We start from the raw sequence: 21,196 nt of genomic DNA on the forward strand, positions 1-21,196 counted from the left end.
GTTACCATCCGGCAGACGATACAGATCTATCAAAACTAGGACAAAGAGGCTTAGAGACAGCTTCTACTCTAGAGCTGTGGCTATGCTAAACTCCGCGGCTTCGTGTTGATGTGTTTGGGGCTGTGTAGGGATGGGTGGAGGAAGGGGAAAGTGCGGATGGGGTATGAGTCTGAAATTGTGTGCATTGAGGGATGCTGCTGTAAATTTCGTTGTGCGTGCACAATGACAATAAAATGCTTATGCTTATGCTTAAGAGCCTAAAAATTTATTCTGTTCTGGAGAGAGAGATTCCGGCTGAGAGTAACAGTTCCTGTATTATTGAGCGACTCTCCAAATATGCAGAAAAATGACTTGATCATTAACCCTTTATGGTGAAAGGGCAGGATATAAATAAAATAAAATAAATAAATGAATACAAGAAGGGGGAATTCAGCCAACATTTCCAACATTCTCTGTAGTTATCCCTTTAACATCAGTTTCCTCTGCGAGCAGATTATTTATTTGTTTGTTCCATGGTCCATTCCTCCCTCCTTTTATTAATTTATTTACAAAATTCGTATCCCATCTTTCTGTCCTTACAAAGGCACACAAGGTGGCAACAGATGTAAAACCTGGGTGATAAAGCCATCTTTCAAAGCCATTAAAGTTAAAACAAAACCCAAATACGCATCGTTGAAACAATTCAAAAACAGAACGAAAACACGTGCGAAAACACATTTTTTAAAAGCACTTAAAACATTGGTTAGGAAGGAGGGGATGTTGAAAGAATGCCAAATGAAATGGAAAAGAAAGTATTCATTCGCTGAGGAAGCAGTTATCAGGTGAAGTTAACATAATCCCACCAAAAACTTCAACTGCCCGTTTCGGCTTGGTAAACCTCTGTTAAAGGGACTGGGTTTTTCCTTCCTGTCTAGGGCCCCTTCCGCACATGCAGAATAATGCACTTTCGATCCACTTTCAATGCACTTTGAAGCTGGATTTTACTGTGCAGAATAGCAAAATCCACTTGCAAACAATGGGCATTTTCCCACTTACCTTAAGCAGTGCGCTACTCTCCTCAAGTAGTGTGGGGTCCCCCAGCACTCCCCACTACAGGGGCAGCGACAACGCAGCCACCCCGACGCTGCCGCTGTCGCGCCCCCTCAGCGCACGTCATTCCTGGTGCCTTATGAAACGCCGCCTTTTGATGACCCCGCGCAGAGCAGAGCGCAGGTCGTGGGGAAGCCGGGGCATGCGCCAGAAATGGCGTGCGCTGGGAGTTGCGCGCAGCAACCTTTGGACCAAAGGTATTGAAGTGGAAGCTTTGCCTTAGTGTAATGAAAGTGGATTGAAAGTGCATTATTCTGCACTTGCGGAAGGGGCCGTAGTTGTCACCCCAGGAAAGATGGAGAGGGGGGCAGACTAAGTGCATTCCAAGAGGCATAAGACGAGAAGAGCAGTTCAGGGTAAGTTACAGGGAGAAAGTGATGAGGGAATAATATTCTGTTCCAGCCACTGAGACCTTATCATATAATCCTGGAGGCAGAGATTAGGGTGTGGAGGGATTTTCTTCCTTCTCCCTGCCCCGTGATTCTTCACAGCTTGTGGCAGTTTGGTATCGAGCATTGCACAGAGGAAGACAAGGACATATTTAGAACACGCGCGTTCGCATACCAAGGATGACTGTTTGAGCGCTTCTCGTACACCCTTACACTTCTCGTACACCCTTACACGAGCTCTGCCTACTGTGTGCTGCATTCATTTACCTTGCCGGAGCCTTAGCCAAGAGGGTGTTTCTCCTTTCAGCTACAGGTGCCCTAGAAAAACGTTATTGTCCTACGGTGTGTTGTCAACAGTTCAAAGCATACCTCTGCAGCTGCGACACGTGGAATCGGAGGGTGCGCACCGCATGATGCCGTAGTGCTGGGCTGTCCCCATTTTTGGGCAATCCCAATGCATAATTGAGAAAGGGTTGGAATGAATCGCCAACTCACTTCCAACCAATGGGCATGCAGAGTCCTGCTTTCCCATTGGCTGGAAGTGAGTCCCTCACATTCCAACCACCTTCCCTGGCCCCAAACACCAAATAGAGGTGGCGCAGCCATGCCAGGCTGCCATCTGCCACCCTGCTGGCCCAGCCCAAGCCTTCCCACTCCCTTTCCTGCCCTCTTCCAGCCTCCAAACAGCAAATCATGGCAGCGCCGGGTTGTCGTGCACTGCCTTCCCAGCCTGACCCAACCATTCCCACTCCCTCACCCCCTTCTTCCATTCCCACCCCAAGTCTGGCCATTCCACTCTTCCCCCACTAACCTCCCCATTTCATCCTCCCCCTGCCCCAAATCACCCCATTACCCCTGTCCCAAGCCTCCACTAACTACCGTGGTTTTAATTTAAAATGGGCTTTACTGCTAGTATCACATTAAAAAAACTCAGATTGGCATTTACTTCTCTGCACTTCCAGACTATGCCGTTGGCTCTTCTGACTGGACCTTTCTTGCAGGTCTCAATAGCCTTGTATTTCTGCACATTCAGTTCTGCACAACAGACACCTTGGGGGCTTTCCCCACTGACAGAGTTGAACTGGTTTCTACCTAGGTTCGCCTCAGTGAATCCCCACTGCCACCGAGCTCAACATTGTTTTGTCTCAGTTCCCCCCCCCCTTCCTCAGAACCGCAACATCCTTGTCGCAGTTATGAACGACACTTTTCTGCCGGAACAAGGTCAATACCGCTTCGAAGCTTCGAAGTGGGGAAGCATTGAAACGACACCATATCCGTTCAACCAATCACGAGCCGCTTTTGTGGCATGCGCAGAACGGGAGAGTCATGGCGGGCAGAAAGTGCATGTAACTGTAAACTGTAAACTGTAAAAACTTTTTAAAAAGAATGCTCCCGTTTCCCGCCGTAACACAAGTGCCAGTCACGATCGAGGAGCGAAACAGGCACCAAGATGATCCCGCCCACTTAGCTTGGTTCCAGGGGGGCAACTCAGTTGCTGTGGGGACAGCCTGGAATCGTCCTCCGCTGAAGGAAACCGAGTCGACCTTAGCTCCCTTCTGTAGTGGGGAAAGCCCCCTTGTGAGGTGGGGGGGACAGAGAGAGTTCTGAGAGAACTGTAACTAGCTCACAGTCACCCAGCAGGCTTCAGGTGTGGGAGTGGGGAACCAAATCCAGTTCACCAGGTAAGAGTCTGCCACATGTGGAGGAGTGGGGTATCGAACTCGGTTCTTCAGATCAGAGTTCACCACTTTTAACCACTATATCACACTGGCTACATAAAACTCTCCTCCAACACCACATTACGTATGAATCAATTTCCTTCCTGCCACCCTTCTTCTTTACCCAAATTTCACATCCATATGTAGTATGAATGATCTAGATCTTACAAAATTATACGGTTTCCCCAGCAGGCCAAAATTGGAACGATGACTAAGCATGGCCAGAGCTAGAAAACTGAGCAGCCTTTGAAAAACAAGGACAGGCTGACCCTTGTAGCCCTTCGGCAAACTAGGGAACAGAAAGTCTCAGTGTGTCCGATATTTTGAAAAATCAAAAATAAGATCAACTAGAGCAGGTTTGTTTACTGGATTCAGTTCAGAGCTCCCTCTACCTATGCCTCAGAACTGAAAAACTATTCAGCAGGAAAATATACAAGGAAGTCACCGGTGGGAAGATGCTGAGCACGAATTCATACGCAGATTCGATACTGGTGGCCTTTCCCACATGCACGGCTTGCCACAGATCTTCCCAGTGGTCAATTCTGGTGTCTTGGAAACATTTTCCATCAAAATCATTCCACACATCAGTTCTCTCCCTGTCATTTTGGAGGTTTTCCCCCCTTGTCTCTTCAGTGGTTTTTATTCAACTACTACTGATAACATGTTATTCCTTACGGTGGTGGGATGTCATCTGTGACACAGAAGAACAACACACACACCCCTTTTTTTTCTTTAAATTTGCTCGTGTGTTCTGGTGTTACTGCATAGTTACATTTTGAAGCAGCAGTTCAAAAATGTCTCAGCTTCCATCTCTACTATTGAGAACCTTTAAGGCCTTACGCGGCCTGGGGCCTCCATACCTGCGGGACCGTCTTGCCCCATATGTCCCTAATCTGCCTCTGCACTCAGCAGAGGCCAATTTGCTGGTGACCCCTGGCCCCTCAATGATGTGGCGGGCCTCCACCCGGGCCAGAGCTTTTACAGCTCTGGCCCCTGCCTGGTGGAACGCTCCCCCACCAGCTGTGCGGGCCCTGCAGGATCTTCATGAGTTCCGCAGGGCCTGCAAGACTGAGCTGTTCCACTGGGCCTTTGGAGAGGCCGGCCGCTGATGCCCCCCCCATAACATCACTAGACTCTGCCACCCCCTCCACCCCCTCTTTTAGGGGATTTGATAGTAGGTCGCCTTCTGTTGCGCTTGGCATTTGGATGCTGCATTTTAATGGGGTTGGTTTTAATTATAGAGCTATAATTTTATTAATTAATTCTGATATTTACTGATTTTATGTATGCTCTATTTATGTACCCTGTTTAACTTGTTGTTCACCACCCTAAGCCCTCCGGGGGAGGGCGGTATACAAGTACAATAAATAAATAAATAAATAAATAAATAAATAAATAAATAAATAAATAAATAAATAAATAAATAAATAAATAAATAAATAAATAAATAAATAAATAAAATAAACTACCAAACCAAAATGGAAGTCAAAACAACTCCTGGACTAGCTGCCGTTATCTGATAGAACAGAAACATGTAGCCCGCCCACCCACACACGTAAGAACCACAATTTTCAATCTAATTTGCTCTGCACAAATGCATGATTGTTACCCTAACCCAGTGGTGGGATCCAAAAATTTTAGTAACAGGTTCCCATGGTGGTGGGATTCAAACAGTGGCGTAGCGCCAATGGGGCTGGGCGGGGCGTGACGGGGGCGTGGCCTGGCATTCCGGGGGCGGGGCATTAATCATTTCTGTTACTGTAACAAAAGTTCCTAATTTCCAGCTGCTATCTTTCTGTCCATAATTTAAACTCATTATAGCAAGTCCTATCGTCTACTGCCAACAGAAACAACTACTTCTCCTCTAATTGACTGCCTGTCAAATACTTAAGACTTAATTTTGTTTCTAGAAATCAGAAGAAGGATACTTTCCTGAAACAAGGAACTTGACCATATTTCTAAAACATGTTTTTAAGACAGCCCAACAGGGAGAATTATCCCGTTTCCTACCTTCGCAAACCAGCCACATAGGAAACGACAGGACTTTATGATTTTTGGACCTAATGGGATTTCTAACGGAAAAGCAGAGCCAATTAGTAACCCCCTCTCAGCACACACAAATAATTAGTAACCCACTCTCGGGAACTGGTGAGAACCTGCTGGATCCCACCTCTGCCCTAACCCTAACCCTAACCCTGTGCCCCTGCCACGCCCGCAAAATGCTCCCGGAACACCCCCGCCACGCCCCCGCACCAGCGTGCATCCGGTGCATCACGCGCACCCCCTGTCCCCTTGGCATTACGCCACTGACATCAGATAATCGGTGTGTAGTGAACTTGCAAGATGTTTCTTACCTACCTTCTTTGCTTTCAAAGAGTTATGCTTAGTAATAAGCCTGATGGTTATATAAACCTCTTCAGACTAGCCACAGTTCTATATAGATAAATACTATGGACTTTTAAGGCTGCAGATTCCACTCCCCAAATCTTCTGGTATTTCCCTAAGCGGAACTGGGAGTCCTAGTTTGTAGAGAAGAAAGCAGTTCCTCCAAACTGCAATTTCCAAAGTGCTCTGGCCTGTGCTGCTTAAAATAAACAGAACAATTTTCATGCCCGGCGCCTTCTAAGGATCATAGGACACTGGGCACATAACACCCTCCTTTAAGCTGTTAAATGCCTTATTTGTTTCAGAGCTTCATAGGGACACTGGTTGTCCATCATTGGTTGGGGAAGTTTCCCTGTCAGCGATTTATGCTGGGCAAAGTCAGCAAAGATCTTCAGCGATATCTTTGACCTTGAGTTCCAGAAAGTCTGAGCTCAATCTTTAAGCCAACTTCTAGTACTTAGTGAGAGGCACTTGTTTAATAGGCTTACAGTGTGTTTGTTGGTTGATGTACAGTGTGTGTATATACAATGTGTTTATATGATGTTCAGTTCTGGTCGCCACATCTCAAAAAGGATATTGAAGAGATAGAAAAAGTGCAGAGAAGGGCAACGAGGATGATTGAGGGACTGGAGCACCTTCCTTATGAGGAGAGGCTGCAGCGTTTGGGGCTCTTTAGTTTGGAGAGGAGATGTCTGAGGGGGGATAGGATTGAAGTCTATAAAATTATGCATGGGGTAGAAAATGTTGACAGAGAGACATTTTTCTCTCTTTCTCACAATACTAGAACCAGGGGGCATACATTGAAAATGCTGGGGGGAAGAATTCGGACTAATAAAAGGAAACACTTCTTCACGCGACGTGTGATTGGTGTTTGGAATATGCTGCCACAGGAGGTGGTGATGGCCACTAACCTGGATAGCTTTAAAAGGGGCTTGGACAGATTTATGGAGGAGAAGTCGATTTATGGCTACCAATCTTGATCCTCTTTGATCTGAGATTGCAAATGCCTTAGCAGACCAGGTGCTCGGGAGCAACAGCCACAGAAGGCCATTGCTTTCACCTCCTGCATGTGAGCTCCCAATGGCACCTGGTGGGCCACTGCGAGTAGCAGAGAGCTGGACTAGATGGACTCTGGTTTGATCGAGCTGGCTTGTTCTTATGTTCTTATGATATAAAGGGTTGTCAACCTTCCCACTGGTTGCTAGGATAAGGGCCCTTCCGCACATGCAGAATAATACACTTTCAGTTAATTTTCACAATTCTTTGAAAGTGAATTTTGCTATTTCGCACGGTAAAATCCAGCTGCAAAATGCATTGAAAGTGAATTGAAAGTGCATTATTCTGCATGTGCGGACAGGCCCTTAGCCTGGCAACTATAATTGAAATATAAAAAACAAAGTACTTATGGAAGCTTGAACTGTGAATTTGGATCACCTTGTCAATACCAGGTGTAAATATGTAACCTTCGCTTCTCCAGACTAAACATCCCCAGCTCCCTAAGTCTCTCCTCGTAGGGCATGGATTCCAGACCTTTGACTGTTTTGGCTGCCCTTCTCTGGACACGTTCCAGCTTGTCAAAATCCTTCTTAAATTGCGGTGACCAGAACTGAACACATTTTATTCCATTTCTAGACCACAAGGGTCGATTCCCCACTTCAAAAATGAAAGTAGATTCAAACCGGTTTGGTTAGATTCGGGACCTTTTGAGCACGGCTTCATGCTCCTCACTGCAGCTTCTGCCCCCTTGTTCCCAGAAATGCTGCAGCCACTTTGATATTCTTAGAGAAGGAGGAGGGTAAACATTAAAGCAGTAAAAACATGATTCAGGGGGCATTAAAACATAAACAGAGGTAAAATCATTAAAAGCGGGGGGAAAATATTTAAAACTTTTCAAAAGTAGCACCTCAGGGGGCTTGGACAGATTTATGGAGAAGTCAATCTATGGCTACCAATCTTGATCCTCCTTGAACTGAGATTGCAAATGCCTCAGTAGACCAGGTGCTCGAGAGCAGCAGCAGCAGAAGGCCATTGCTTTCACATCCTGCATGTGAGCTCCCAAAGGCACCTGGTGGGCCACTGCGAGTAGCAGAGAGCTGAACTAGATGGACTCTGGTCTGATCCAGCAGGCTCTTTCTTATGTTCTTATAATACATGTTCTTATATGTATTATGTTACATTTTTTAAAGAAACTTTAAAAAAATCAGTGTGAGGTGGCAAAAGATGTTTTTCAAAAAATCTATATGAGAAAGGGATGATACCACCTGAGTTTGGTGAAGTTTGGTTTGGGGGGCCAAAGTTATGGACCCTCAAAGGGGTAGCCTCCATCTCCTGTTAGCTCCAATTGGAAACAATGGGAGATGGGGCACCCCCTTTGGGGGTCCATAATGTTGCCCCCCAAACCAAACTTCACCAAACTCAGGTGGTATCATCAGGACAGTCTCCAGATGATACCCTGAAATTTTGGTGCCACTAGCTTTAAAAATGTGCCCCCTGCACGCCGAAACGTGAAATACACCACAAAATACCCCCCAAAAGCCCGAATACCTTGCATTCGGATTCATTCATATTCGGGCAGGACATGTTCGGCCAATTTTTGCCCAAATATGCCCGAATTCGCCCAGATTCGGGCCAAATCCGATATTTGTTGCACCCGGATCTCCAAGCCTTGAAAAAACTGAACTGACTGTTGTGGTTTTCCCAGCTATGTGGCTGCGGTCTGATAGCTTTAGCTTGGAATATGCTGCCACGGAAGGTGGTGATGGCCACTAACTTGGATAGCTACAAAAGGGTCTTGGTCAGATTTCTAGAGGAGAAGTCGATCTATGGGTACCAATATTGATCCTCCTTCATCTGCGATTGCAAATACCTGAGCATGTTCTTAACATTTTGCTCACATCTACAGGTGACACCATCAGAGGCGAGTCACGTTTCTCTCCGTGACATGGCGTTTCCCTCCGTGAGAGAAAGACATCTTCCATGACACGCCCCTGAAGATGCCAGCCACAGATGTGGGTGAAACTTTAGGTTAAAACGACCAGACCACAGCCACGCAGTCCGGAAAACCCACAACAGCCAGTTGATTCCGGCCTTGAAAGCCTTCGACAATACAGCAACACGAAACCTCAGTCTGGCGTTCAGACAGGAAAGGATATCAAAGCAGATGGTGTTTTGTCGGCTTCGCTGAATCTCTTTCGCCGCTGCACAAGATGGTATTTTCAAAATGCACTGAATGTCCATTAGCATGGATTTTCACTTCCGAGCACCAGGCTCGGGTTTAGTTTCTTCTTTTGTCTATTGTTTTGATCTGAATTTGCTTTTCTTTCTTTTCTTTTTTTTTTGCTTCTGTCTCTTCTTTTTTTTCCCCCCGCAGAGCTAAAACAGGGCCTTTTTTGTTCAGCTTTTTAAAAAGGGGCGGGGGGACAAATTGCAGTTTACAAGGGACAGTGACGGCCTTCCTGTTCTCAGATACCCAGCCTTGGCCCCAGCAGCAACAGAGGACTGGTTTATCTGGGTTGGAAGGACCGTTACCAAGCTCCAGGTGGAGGGGGGAGAACTTCCAGAATTACAAATCCTCTCAGCTGGCTCTCCAGGAGGACACGGAGGTTGGACCTTATCACCTTATCACCTGCTGATCGCCCTCCCTTTCCTCAGCCCCACCCTGCCTCGGCTCTGACCATAGCAAGATATTTGCCGTCTTCCTCCAAAACCAGGTTAGCCTGGCCTTGTAAGAGCTCAGCAGCTAAGCAGGATTGGACCTGGTTAGTACTTGGATGGAAGACCACCAAGGAATACTAAGGTCACCATGCAGACAATGGCAATGGCAAATTACCTCTCCTAGGCCCCTTCCTCACATGTCTGTCAAATTACCTCTCTTAGGCCCCTTCCTCACATGTCTGTCAGACTGTCGTGATGGCACCCCCCAAGTGTGATGCAGTTTGGTTCAGGGGATCCAAAGTTATGGACCCTCAAAAGGGTAGCCCCCATCGCCTTAGCAAAGAATGGGGGATGTTGCACCCCCTTTGAGGGTCCATAGCTTTGGACCCCCTGAACCAAACTGCACCAAACTTGGGGGGGTCCCATCAGGACAGTTTCCAGATGATACCCTGAAATTTTGGGGCCGATACATCCACAAATGCGCCCCCTGCAGGAACATCCCAGAAATTTGCCCAAGAATCTTTGTTCTGCATTGAGTTTTCTGTATTGCTGTCAATGGGGGTTGCAGGCTGGAGGGGCACATTTCTGAAGGCACAGTCTCAAAACTTTCAGGGTCTCATCAGGAGACTGTCCTGATGATACCCCCCAGGTTTGGTGCAGTTTGGTTCAGGGGGGCCAAAGTTATGGACCCTCAAAACTGTAGCCCCCATCTCCTATTAGCGCCCATTGGAAACAATGGGGGATGGGGCACCCCCTTTGGGAGTCCATAACTTTGGACTCCTTGAACCAAACCTCACCAAACTTGGGGTTAGAATAAGGACAGTCTCCTGATGATACGCTGAAATTTTGGTGCTGATATGTCTAAAAATGCACCCCCTGCAGGCACCAATGTCCTGGTGCAAAAAAAAATTGGTCGTGGTGGAGTGGCCGCCCATGGGGGGGGCATCCAACTCGGGTTTTGCCCAGGGCTGCAGTTTGCCTCGTTACGCCCCTGACCTGGTCTGCTAAGGCATTTGCAACCGCAGATCAAGGAGGATCAAGATTGGGAGCCAGAGATCGACTTCTCCTCCATAAATCTGTCCAAGCCCCTTTTAAAGCTATTCAGGTTAGCGGCCATCCCCACCTCCTGTGGCAGCATATTCCAAAACCCTTTCCAAAACCCTTTTCCAACCCTATCTTGAGTCAGAAGAAAGTAGCTGTTCGCTTAACAAATCACACTGAACAAATTACAGAACTCAGAGCCCTTCCGCACATGCAGAATAATGCACTTTCAATCCACTTTCACAATTGTTTCAAAGGTTGAATCCCCACTACCGTCTTAGCCAGGTTTCAGAACACAGACTAACCAGGTTTGAGGTCATTTGTGTTCTGAAACCTGGCTAAGATGGTAGTGGGGATTCGACTGGGGAGGTCGACCCTCAAACCTGGTTAGTTTGTGTTCTGAAACCTGGCTAAAACGGTAGTGGGGATTCAACCAAAGTGGGTTTTGCAATTCCGCACAGTAAAATCCAGCTGCAAAGAGCATTGGAAGTGGATTGAAAGTGCATTATTCTGCATGTGCAGAAGGGGCCAGTATTCAGTAGGGGGCCGTGTGTCCCCAAACAGCTTGCTTCTGAGACTGGGCTGTGATTTGTCAGCATAACCAATCCAGGTGGTAAAAGTTGGGCTCTCCTTGGTGAGAGACAGAGTTACAAAGGTTTCGGTCTGCGCAAAGGCCGGCCGGCCCTGCTTAGTTTGAAGCTGCAGCGTCTGGGCCTTAGAGGGCTTCTTGTTCCCGGTTTGTACGATTCAGGAGCCAAGAGGTAGGGGCGTGACGGCAGGATGGAGAGAGGGGTACAAACACTCTTTGTTGTGTTCGCTGATGCTCCGGCCAGGCCAGGCCCGGCCAAACAAACAGACTCCTGTGTTTTCTGAGCACTCCGCCAGCTCCCTTCATTGGTGCGCTTAGGTGGGGAGGGTCTTGGGGGAGGATCCAGCCCCTGGTACTAGGCAGGACTGCTTCAGTAGGGCCCCCACCCCACCCCAGTCCGGCTGCTTCTCGCACACCCTTCATCTTTTCACTAAGTAAGTAATTTCGATTTTAATTAAGTCATTTTGATCTGGCAGCAGGCACGGGGCAGGGGACCAACGTTCCTTACCCATGTTGTCTAACTACATGCTTTGGGGAATAATATTCCTATTATTTATCCGGTGCAGGCTTTTCGGAAGGTGGAGCTAATGATAAAAGAAGGAACAGCAGGTGGGAAAAGAGGGAGGAAATGATGCAGAGTTAGGGGGCTTTCGTGCAGAGAAAGGTGTGATTGAGGTTTTTATAATTTAGGAACGGAAAACGATGATCGGTAAGATTTCCCAGCCCCCCACCCCTCTTTCCTTCCTGGTTATACTAGAACTCAAGATCAGGCAGTGAAATTGATTGGCAGTTGGCACAAGGCTGATAAGCAAGAGGACGTGTTCTCACCGTTTGTAATCAAGCTGCGGAACTCACCGCCACAGGATGTGCTGACGGGAACGTGCCCCAATGCACTTGAAGCATAAGCATTTATTTATTGTGATTGTGCACGCACAACGAAAATTTACAGCAGCATTCCTCGAAGGGGAAAGAAGGGGGAAATATGCAGGGCATTTCTGTGAACTGAATTTTCTCATTGGAACCTCCATGTTCAAAGGCAATGTATCTCTGAAGACAAAAAGTTTCCCAGAGGTTTCTGGCTGGCTGCTTTTGGAAGCAAGGTGCTCAGCAAGACGGCTCTTTTTAGGGTGATCCAGCACTAGTTATGGGCGAGAGGATGGGAAAGGAATGAAGTTTATGGGGACGAAATTTCGGAGCACCAGAGATTCAGCCTTACGGAAGAGCGGGCTGCATATAGACAAAGGAAAATGACTTTGACTTAAAAAACATCCTATGTCTTGAATGGGAAACCTGGAATGTTGTGGGCGGAGGGGAGACGGCTGCTCCAATTTACAGATAAAGATGCTACTGACTCAGACGTGAAATCTAGGGCTGAGTCAAGATCTGAACCCCTGTGCTTAATTTCTAAACATTTGAGTTCCCACGGTCCCAGCTTGCCTCTGTGTCTCACCCCAAATGCTACTGATTATTCAGCTTGGATAGCCGAAACCACACTGCATGTTCTCAGAGACACTTTGACATTTCTCACGAGGACCCTAGAGCTCGCTTCTTGTTAAGCGTTTGGGACTCTTTAGTTTGGAGAGGAAGGACGCCTTCCTGAGGGGGGATGCCATGAGATTGAAGTCTATAAAGGATTATGCAGCTTGGGGTAAGCAGGAAAATGTTGGCAGAGAAGACACATTTTTCTCTCTTTCTCACAATACTAGAACCAGGGGGCATTCATTGAAAATGCTGGGGAAGGAAAAGAGATTAGGACTAATAAAAGGAAACACTTCTTCTTCACTAACGTGTGTGATTGGTGTTTGGAATATGCTGCCACAGGAGGTGGTGATGGCCACTAACCTGGATAGCTTTAAAAAAGGTTTGGACAGATTTATGGAGGAGAAGTCGATCTATGGCTACCAATCTTGATCCTTTTTGATCTGAGATTGCAAATGCCTTAACAGTCCAGGTGCTCGGGAGCAACAGCTGCAGAAGGCCATTGCGTTCACATCCTGCACGTGAGCTCCCAAAGGCACCTGGTGGGCCACTGCGAGTAGCAGAGTGCTGGACTAGATGGACTCTGGTCTGATCCAGCTGGCTTTTTCTTATGTTCTTATGTTCTTAAGCGACATGTTCGGCAATTTCCATTGCTTCTAATACGATGGGATATTTGCTAGAGACCAGATCTTTGCTGAATAGAACCTCCGTGTTCCAAGGCAGCATACCTCAGCATATCAATTACCAGGAAATTGAGGAGAGGAAGACTAGCTGAAAAAAATGAGCTGGACTGCTCTTTCACCAAAATAGAAGCAGGGTTTTTTTTAAAGATATTGTGCTTTTTGTGTTTTAAAATCAGATTTCCCCATCCCCTAAAAAGTATATGCTCCCAACCAGAATCCTTCCCCAAACCCCATGGGTAGAGGGTGAGGCTAAGTAACACTTGTGTCACTGGACAAGGGACTGAATAAGTTCCCTGTCTTGGCAGCTTGTCCCCCCTCCTCTGGCTGCCAGAGAACAGAAGAAGAATGAAGTGTACTGAATGAATATTTATAGAGGCTGGTGGTGTTCAGTCTGAGTTGGATCACGGCATTGGATACGTGATGCTCGAATTGGAGCGTACCTCATAAATCCCATAAAGGCAGCAACTCTGCCGAAATGACACACCTCTGGATCTGGTCAGCGCCTGCCATGGCAGAGCTCCAAGGACCATCCTGATGTTCTGGAAAACCAAACCACTGTGCGGCCTCTTGTTATTGCAAACTAACACTTCTCTACAGCTTTTTTCATTCATAATTCTGGGTTGCATCAATAGGAGCACAGTGTCTAGGGATCGAGTCAGAGTACCTCTCTGTTCTGCATGGGTCAGACCTCGCCTGGAATACTTTGTCCAGTTCTGGGTACCACAATTCAAGAAGGATATCGACAGGCTGGAATGGGTGACCAAAATAGTAAAAGGTTTGGATTCCATGCCTACTACGAGCAGCAGCTTAGAGAGCTGGGTGTGTTCAGTCCGGAGAAGAGAAGGTTAAGGGGCAGTGGTGGGATCCAAAAATTTTAGTAACAGGTTCCCATGGTGGTGGGATTCAAACAGTAGCGTAGCGCCAATGGGGCTGGGCGGGGCACAACAGGGGTGTGGCCAGGTATTCCAGGGATGGGCCATTAATAATTTCTCTGTTACTGTAAAAAAACTCTTACTGTAAAAAAAAAGTTCCTAATTTCCAGCTGGTATCTTTCTGGCCATAATTTAAACTCATTCTAGCAAGTCCTATCGTCTACTGCCAACAGAAACAACTACTTCTACCTCTAATTGACTGCCTGTCAAATACTTAATACTTTCAAATACTTAATTTTGTTCCTAGAAATCAAAAGAAGGATACTTTCCTGAAACAAGGAACTTGACCATCTTTCTAAAACATGTTTTGAAAACAGCCCAACAGGGAGAATTATCCCGATTTCTACCTTCACTAACCAGCCACATAGGAAACAAGAGGACTTTATGATTTTTGGACCTAATGGGATTTCTAACGGAGAAGCAGACCCAATCAGTAACCGCCTCTCGGCACACACAAATCATTAGTAGCCCACTCTCAGGAACTGGTGAGAACCTGCTGGATCCCACCTCTGTTAAGGGGTGACATGATAGCCACGTTTAGATATTTGAAGGGATGTCTTGTTGAAGATTGAGCCAGCGTGTTTTCCGCTGCTCCAGAGACTAAGACAAGGAGTAATGGATCCAAAGTGCAGGAAAAGAGATTCCACCTAAACATTAGCAAGAACTTCCAGACGGTCAGAGCTGTCGGACAGTGGAATTCGCTTCCTCAGAGGGTGGTGGAGTCTCCTTTTTTGAAGGTTTTTACACAGAGGCTGGACGGCCATCAGTCAGGAGTACTTTGCCTGCGTCTTCCTGCATGGCAGGGGGTTGGCCGGGTGGTCTTTGACGTCTTGTCCAACTTAGGCTGACCAGACGTCCCGCTTTTGGCGGGACAGTCCCGCCTTAAAACAACTTGTCCCGCGTCCTGCGGGTTTTTTCAAGTGTCCCGGTTTTTGGAAGGCTGCCGTACTGCCTTCTGGGGCGCAAGGCAGTGCGGCAACCTCCCCGCGCAGCCACAGGAGCGCACTGCCTTCTGGGGCGCTCCCGTTTCCCGCCCTGTGACACGCGCATGCGCGCGCGGTCGGCCGCCCGTCCCAGTTCACAAAGGTGACCAGATGGTCCAACTCTATGATTCTAATTAATTCAAACAATATATCGTGACAAGCAGGGGGTCCGCAAGGACTTGCAGAAAGGCATCCTATCCCCTTCCCCACTATTTCTTCTTTCCTTTTCCTGAAAGCCCCATAGCATTACCCCTTTTCCTGCTTCCTTCTCTCTGTCCCACCCTTGTTGGTGGCACAAGTCTGCATCGCAAAAAGTGGGTGTTCCTGGGCCAAAATTGCACTGGGAGCAATAAAGTTGGTTGTGCCCCCTGGAATGGCCCCAGACTACCCACACCCACAGCAATGCAGGCTCTTGTGGCAAAAGGGCACCAGCATGCATTGTAGCTTCTGGGTTTGGGCACTACACAGTTACACAGCACCCTGCTGCCAACATTACAGCCTGCGCCCGCCCCCCAACACACACTCTTACCTTAGTTCAGACTGAAAGTGCAGGCTAGAAAAAGCAGCCTGTTTACGTGAGGCTGAAAACGGCCTGGTGGGAACTATACTTCCCAGGAGACCTTGGGGCTTGCAAGGTCTCCTGGGAAGTGTAGTTCCCACCAGGCCATTTTCAGCCTCAAATGAACAGGCCGCTTTTCCAGTCTCCACTTTCAGGCTGAACTAGGCTAAGGGTGGGGGGCCCCCCATGGGGGCGATTTTCTGCCCACCAGGCACGTGCCTGGTGCAATGTGCACCCGCCCCCTAGTAGCTCCGCCTCTGATTACAGCCCCTCCATTGGCGTATTTGCCCCTTATGCCAGCAGAGTGGGCAGCCATGTTGGCTCAACCCCATGCAGCTTCCAAGACACCATTCGTGCCCTCCCCTCCTTTTTGGATGGTACTCTTAGGGGCATTGATAGGATTTAGCATTGCCATGTCATGTCTAGCAACCAACAGGAGACCTAGAGGTGAGGACATGGGAAAATGGCGGTGGTGTGTTGCCATTTTCGGGGGAACCTGGAATTAATGTAATGCCTCTCTAGGAATCTCCAGAAACTCTATGGTAATACGTGAGAGCATTTTAGTGATTCCTGGAGAGGACTGTCATCACATCCAGGTTCTCCCTGGAAGTTACATCATGCCATCAGCCTGATAGCTATTTATTCTTCTGCTGGCACTATTCAGAGCAGCAGAAGGAAACGAGAGCTTGGGGGATGGGATTTTCCCCCAGCAATCCAGAAGAACTTCCTTCTCTGTGATTTGTCTAATTCTCTGTTGGAGCTATATAAGATGGTGCATTGTGGGGCTGCGAGTTCTGTGAGGTAGTGATGCATTATGGGAAGACTTTTATTTTCTGACTTGCATCTAGTGCCCATTGATAGTATACTATTCTGGGGAAATGGAGGAAATAATTGTCTGTATCAACTCCCAGGAATATCAGGGATGTGATGCGAGGCAGGAAACGGCAAACCACCTCCGAACGTCTCTTGCCTTGAAAATCTACGGGGTCAGCTTTGACGATGGCAAAAACAAAATCAATTTTCTCCCCTCCATGCTTAATTTTATAATCATCCTTGCCATGCCCCATCATCCATTTTTTAATCTGAAAAGCCCCTAACTCTTTAGTTTGAACGCCTGTCAGCGTTTTCCCACTTACCTTCTGCTGCGCGCTACTGTAGCCAAGTAGTGTGGGGTCCCCAGGCACTCCCCACTACAGGGGCAGTGACAACGCAGCCGCCCCAACGCTGCTGCACCCCCTCAGCGCACATCATTCCTGCCACTCTTCAAAACAACGCCTTTTTCGTGGGGAAGCCCGGGCGCGCGCCAGAAATGACGCCCGCTGAGAGTAGCGCACGGCATAGGGGGCTCATGGTAAATGGGGAAATGCTCACAGACCAGATTTGGCCCAAGATTATCTGTCGCTGATCCCTAACTTAAGCGTGCCCAGCGGATGTGCCTTGATAAGAAACAATAAACCACAGGAATGAGGCTGGCAAATAAAAACAGTTTATTTATTTAATTGAATATACATAAAGGGCCGGGTGGATAAACAGGAACATTTCTGGAACGTCTTTCCCTTCTGGAAAAACAGCGGGCCGTTCCGCAAGGGCGCCGGACCATTTCACAACTGTTTGGAGGAGGATGCAGAGGAGGAATTCAGATCGGGGTGGAATTCAGAGAAATGGAATGCAGGCATGTCCTGAGCCTCAAGCTCGCATCTAGACTCTTGCAAAAATCAGCACGGAGAGATCTAGAATCGACTGAAATTCTCACGAAGGGCGGGGTTTTTCTTTTCCAAATGCAGCTGAGTCTGCAAGCCACACTGCCCACTAGTGGTAGAACACTGGTGCTTCAGGTTTATTTCCGCATACCCCACACACCAGAGCAGGGATTCCCAACCAGGGTTCCGTGGTACCTTGGGGTGCCGTGAGCATGTCCCAGGGGTACCGCAGCAACACTACTGGCCCCCCTCACTTTTGAGGGGCGCCAGCAAGGACATGAAGCTGGCCCAGGAGCAGGGTCTGCCGCAAGGTCAACAGCCAATTCCCGCACACACACAAACACACACCCGTGCTTCCCTTCACCCTGGGAGGAGAAGGTGGGGGGGGGTAGAAGCAGGGGCACTGGGAGGGGAAGGTGCGGGGAGGATGGCAGGGGTACCATGAGATATGAAGAGTGAGGTCAAGGGTACCGTGATGTTGAAAAGGTTGGGAAACACTGCACCGGAGGTTACACAGGACACAAATAGGATGCGGCTGCCTTAAACTCACAAAACTGTTTACTAGTCTTTCTATCAGCGTCCACTACGGGAATATTTGTGTGTTTTTTTTAAAAAAAATGGAGTGTGCCTGGCTACCCGGAGGCAATTTTGACTTACCACAGGTGACTAGATGATTCAGACATGTCCAGAAAGTTTTATTCTCAGGGAAATGGGCCTAATATTTTTTTTTAAAATGAACGGGGGTGAAAATTCTAGCACTGAGGACAAAAGGAAAGTATTAAGGAAATTAGCATTACTCCAACATTATTGTTATTATTAGCCGAGCAACTCCGCCCTCTATCATGGCAGCTGACATAATTAATCTGGCGTCATTGTCATTATTAGTACAAAAAGAAATAAGTACATTTATTGCAAGGACTTCCAACTTCGCCTGCATCGAGTACGAGTTGTAAGTAAATATAGCTCTTGGCCCTTAGTAACGTAAACATAAATATCTTTATAAATGTCACTTATATAATTGATAAGCATCGCGCTTTCCTCTAATTATTCTTAATTTTAAAAGATCCTTAAGCTTCAAAACCACTCAACCACTGCAAAAACAACATCAAAACCATTAGTCATGAATTCATTTTTTTTCTTTTTTATCCATATGCTTTATCATAGGTTTCCAATTGTCCAAAAATTGGTGAAGGGAAAGGAGATCGTCAGCCCCTTTGAGTCTCCTTGCAGGAGAGAAAGAGGGGATATAAATCCAAACTCTTCTTCTTCTATCATGGCAGCTGACATAATTAATCTACTGACATAATTAAGCTACTAACCATTCTTCAACTGTTGGAATATATACCGTGTTTCCCCGACAATAAGACAGTGTCTTATATTAATTTTTGCACCCAAAGATGCGCTATGTCTTATTTTCAGGGGATGTCTTATTTTTCCGCTCCACAGCTGCATGCTCTGGTGTTCTGTTCGACGGGCATGCTTCCAAACAAAAACTTTGCTACGTCTTGCTTTCGGGGGATGTTTTATTTTTAGCACTTCAGCAAAACCTCTACTATGTCTTATTTTCAGGGGATGTCTTATTATCGGGGAAACAGGGTAGCACCATGCGCGTGCACGATGCTTTACAGAGAACTGGAAGGCATGTCTCTGCCTTGAGTGTTTAGAAGCTAATTGCAATATTGGTTTTTTTTAAAGTGGGATGAGAGGGGAAATTAGGGTTGCCAACTCTGGGTTGGAGAAATCCTGGATATTTGATTAAGCTAGCACAGTTTATAAAGAGATCCCTGCCACTGACTCACCCGGCGCTGCTGGTGCACACCCTCCAGTGGCGTAACAGAGCACGCTGCAGCGGCTTGGGGCGTGGGAGATGGCACAAAGGATACCACACCTGCGCACACGACACAGCAAGCAGACAATGCATGCTTGGACCCATGCGCAACCCACAATACAACAGCACCCCCAGTGGTGGGATCCAAAAAAATTAGTAACAGATTCCCATGGCGGTGGGATTCAAACAGTGGCGTAGTGCCAATGGGGCTGGCGGGGCACGACAGGGGCGTGGCCGGGCATTCCGGGGGCGGGGCACTAATAATTTCTCTGTTACTGTAAAAAAACTCTTGCTGTAAAAAAAAGTTCCTAATTTCCAGCTGGTATCGTTCTGTCCATAATTTAAACTCATTTTAGCAAGTCCTATCGTCTACTGCCAACAGAAACAACTAAAGAGTCCCCTGGACCCAACAGTAGTTAAAGGGTCCCTCCTCTTACTAGCCGGCAAGCTCCGGGCTATGAGAAAGAAGAAGAGAGGGGGAGGCGAGGGTGTAGAGACGGAAAAGCGGACCCAATTCGTAACCCCCTCTCGGCACACACAAATAATTAGTAACCCACTCTCGGGAACTGGTGAGAACCTGCTGGATCCCACCCCTGAGCACCCCCAACGTGTAAACAACAGCAATGCCAGATGTTGAGAATATGGTGAGATGTGAAATAGACTTCTTTTTAAAACTTGGAAAAAAATTAAAATCAAGTCCAAAACTAATTAAAATACAACTGAAATTAGAATCTACTTAAAACTTAAAGCTGAAAACCAGGCGTGGGGCCAGCAACGGATGTAATTGTTTAGGCCTGGCGGAACAACTCTGCCTTACAGGCCCTGCGGAACTGCATCAAATCCTGCAGGGCCCTAATGTTAGGGGGCAGAGCGTTCCACCAGGTAGGGGCCAGAACCGAAAAGGCCCTAGCCCTGGTTGAGGCCAATCTAACAGTAGAAGGGCCGGGGACCACCAGGAAGTTTGCATCTGCTGACCTCAAACCTCTCTGCGGGAAATAGGGGGTAATGCAGTTACCCAAAAGCTGGGGAGACCACAGAGGAATTTCCTGGAACCCAAAAAGTAGTGGAGAAAGGACCAGAGCAGATCTCCCTTGGGAGAGAATTCCACAAAGGCAACCACAGAAAAGGGTTGTTAGCTCCAGGATGAGACATTCCTGCAGGTTTGAGGGTGCAGCCTAGGAAGCGTGGCATTTAAGGAGAGAAGGGAACTCAGCAGAGCATAATACTATACAGTCTATCCTTCAGATGCGTAATCAGGGGGGGATTGAGCCCCAGGTACTCCTTGTTTAAAGGGGGCTTTCAGGAAGAACTCCCTTACCACCCTCGGGATGTGGATCTAGCTCTGGCTCTCGACATTCTCTAGTGGGGAACAAATCTTAATTTTAAAGCAACCAGAGGCTTTTTTTCAGTGGCAGCGGGGAGGGGGGGGAGGAAAGTGGCCTATGCCCCCCCCCCCTCTCCTCACTGCCACCGCCAGAAAAAAAGACCTCTGGATGATTTAAAATTAAGATTCGCTTACTTCTAGGCAAACGGCAGCCGGGAAGACACTGAGGGCAGGGCAAGGCCAAGGAAGTGAAGCTTAATTTTTAACCCAGAGGCTTCTTTTGCTGTGGTAGAGGGGGCATCAAGGGGGGGGGATGTGGGTGATGTTCCCCCATGCCCCCACTGCCCTCTTTCCCCCCTTTCTCTCCCAGCAGTGGTGTAGGAGGTTAAGAGCTTGTGTATCTAGTCTGGAGGAAGCGGGTTTGATTCCCAGCTCTGCCGCCTGAGTTGTGGAGGCTTATCTGGGGAATTCAGGTTAGCCTGTGCACTCCCACACATGCCAGCTGGGTGACCTTGGGCTAGTCACAGCTTCTCAGAGCTCTCTCAGCCCCACCTACCTCACAGGGTGTTTGCTGTGAGGGGGGAAGGGCAAGGAGATTGTAAGCCCCTTTGAGTCTCCTGCAGGAGAGAAAGGGGGGATATAAATCCAAACTCTTCTTCTTCTTCTTTCTCCCCTGTCTCTCTTTTCCCACTTTATCTTTCTCTCTCTTTCCCACTTTATCTTTCTCTCTTTCCCCTCTCTCTTTCTCCCATCTCTTCCCTTTTCTCTCTTTACCCCTTTCTCTCTTCGTTTCTCTCCCTTTCCACCTTTCTCTCCCTTTCTCCCCTTTCTCTCTTTCCTCCC

The 21,196-nt window shown here is 47.6% G+C and overlaps 1 protein-coding gene across 1 annotated transcript in view; it reads left to right on the plus strand.

The window, feature by feature from the left end:
• Nucleotides 1-11,174: 11,174 nt before the first annotated feature.
• Nucleotides 11,175-21,196, plus strand: part of S100A1 (S100 calcium binding protein A1) — a 29,701-nt gene continuing 19,679 nt past the window's right edge. Inside the window, exon 1 of the mRNA XM_048510099.1 lies at nt 11,175-11,299. The gene's annotated coding sequence lies outside the window, so the exon portion shown is untranslated. The remainder of the gene's footprint in view (nt 11,300-21,196) is intronic.

This window comes from Sphaerodactylus townsendi, linkage group LG01 (assembly GCF_021028975.2).
Source record: "Sphaerodactylus townsendi isolate TG3544 linkage group LG01, MPM_Stown_v2.3, whole genome shotgun sequence".
NCBI classification, from domain to species: Eukaryota; Metazoa; Chordata; class Lepidosauria; order Squamata; family Sphaerodactylidae; genus Sphaerodactylus; species Sphaerodactylus townsendi.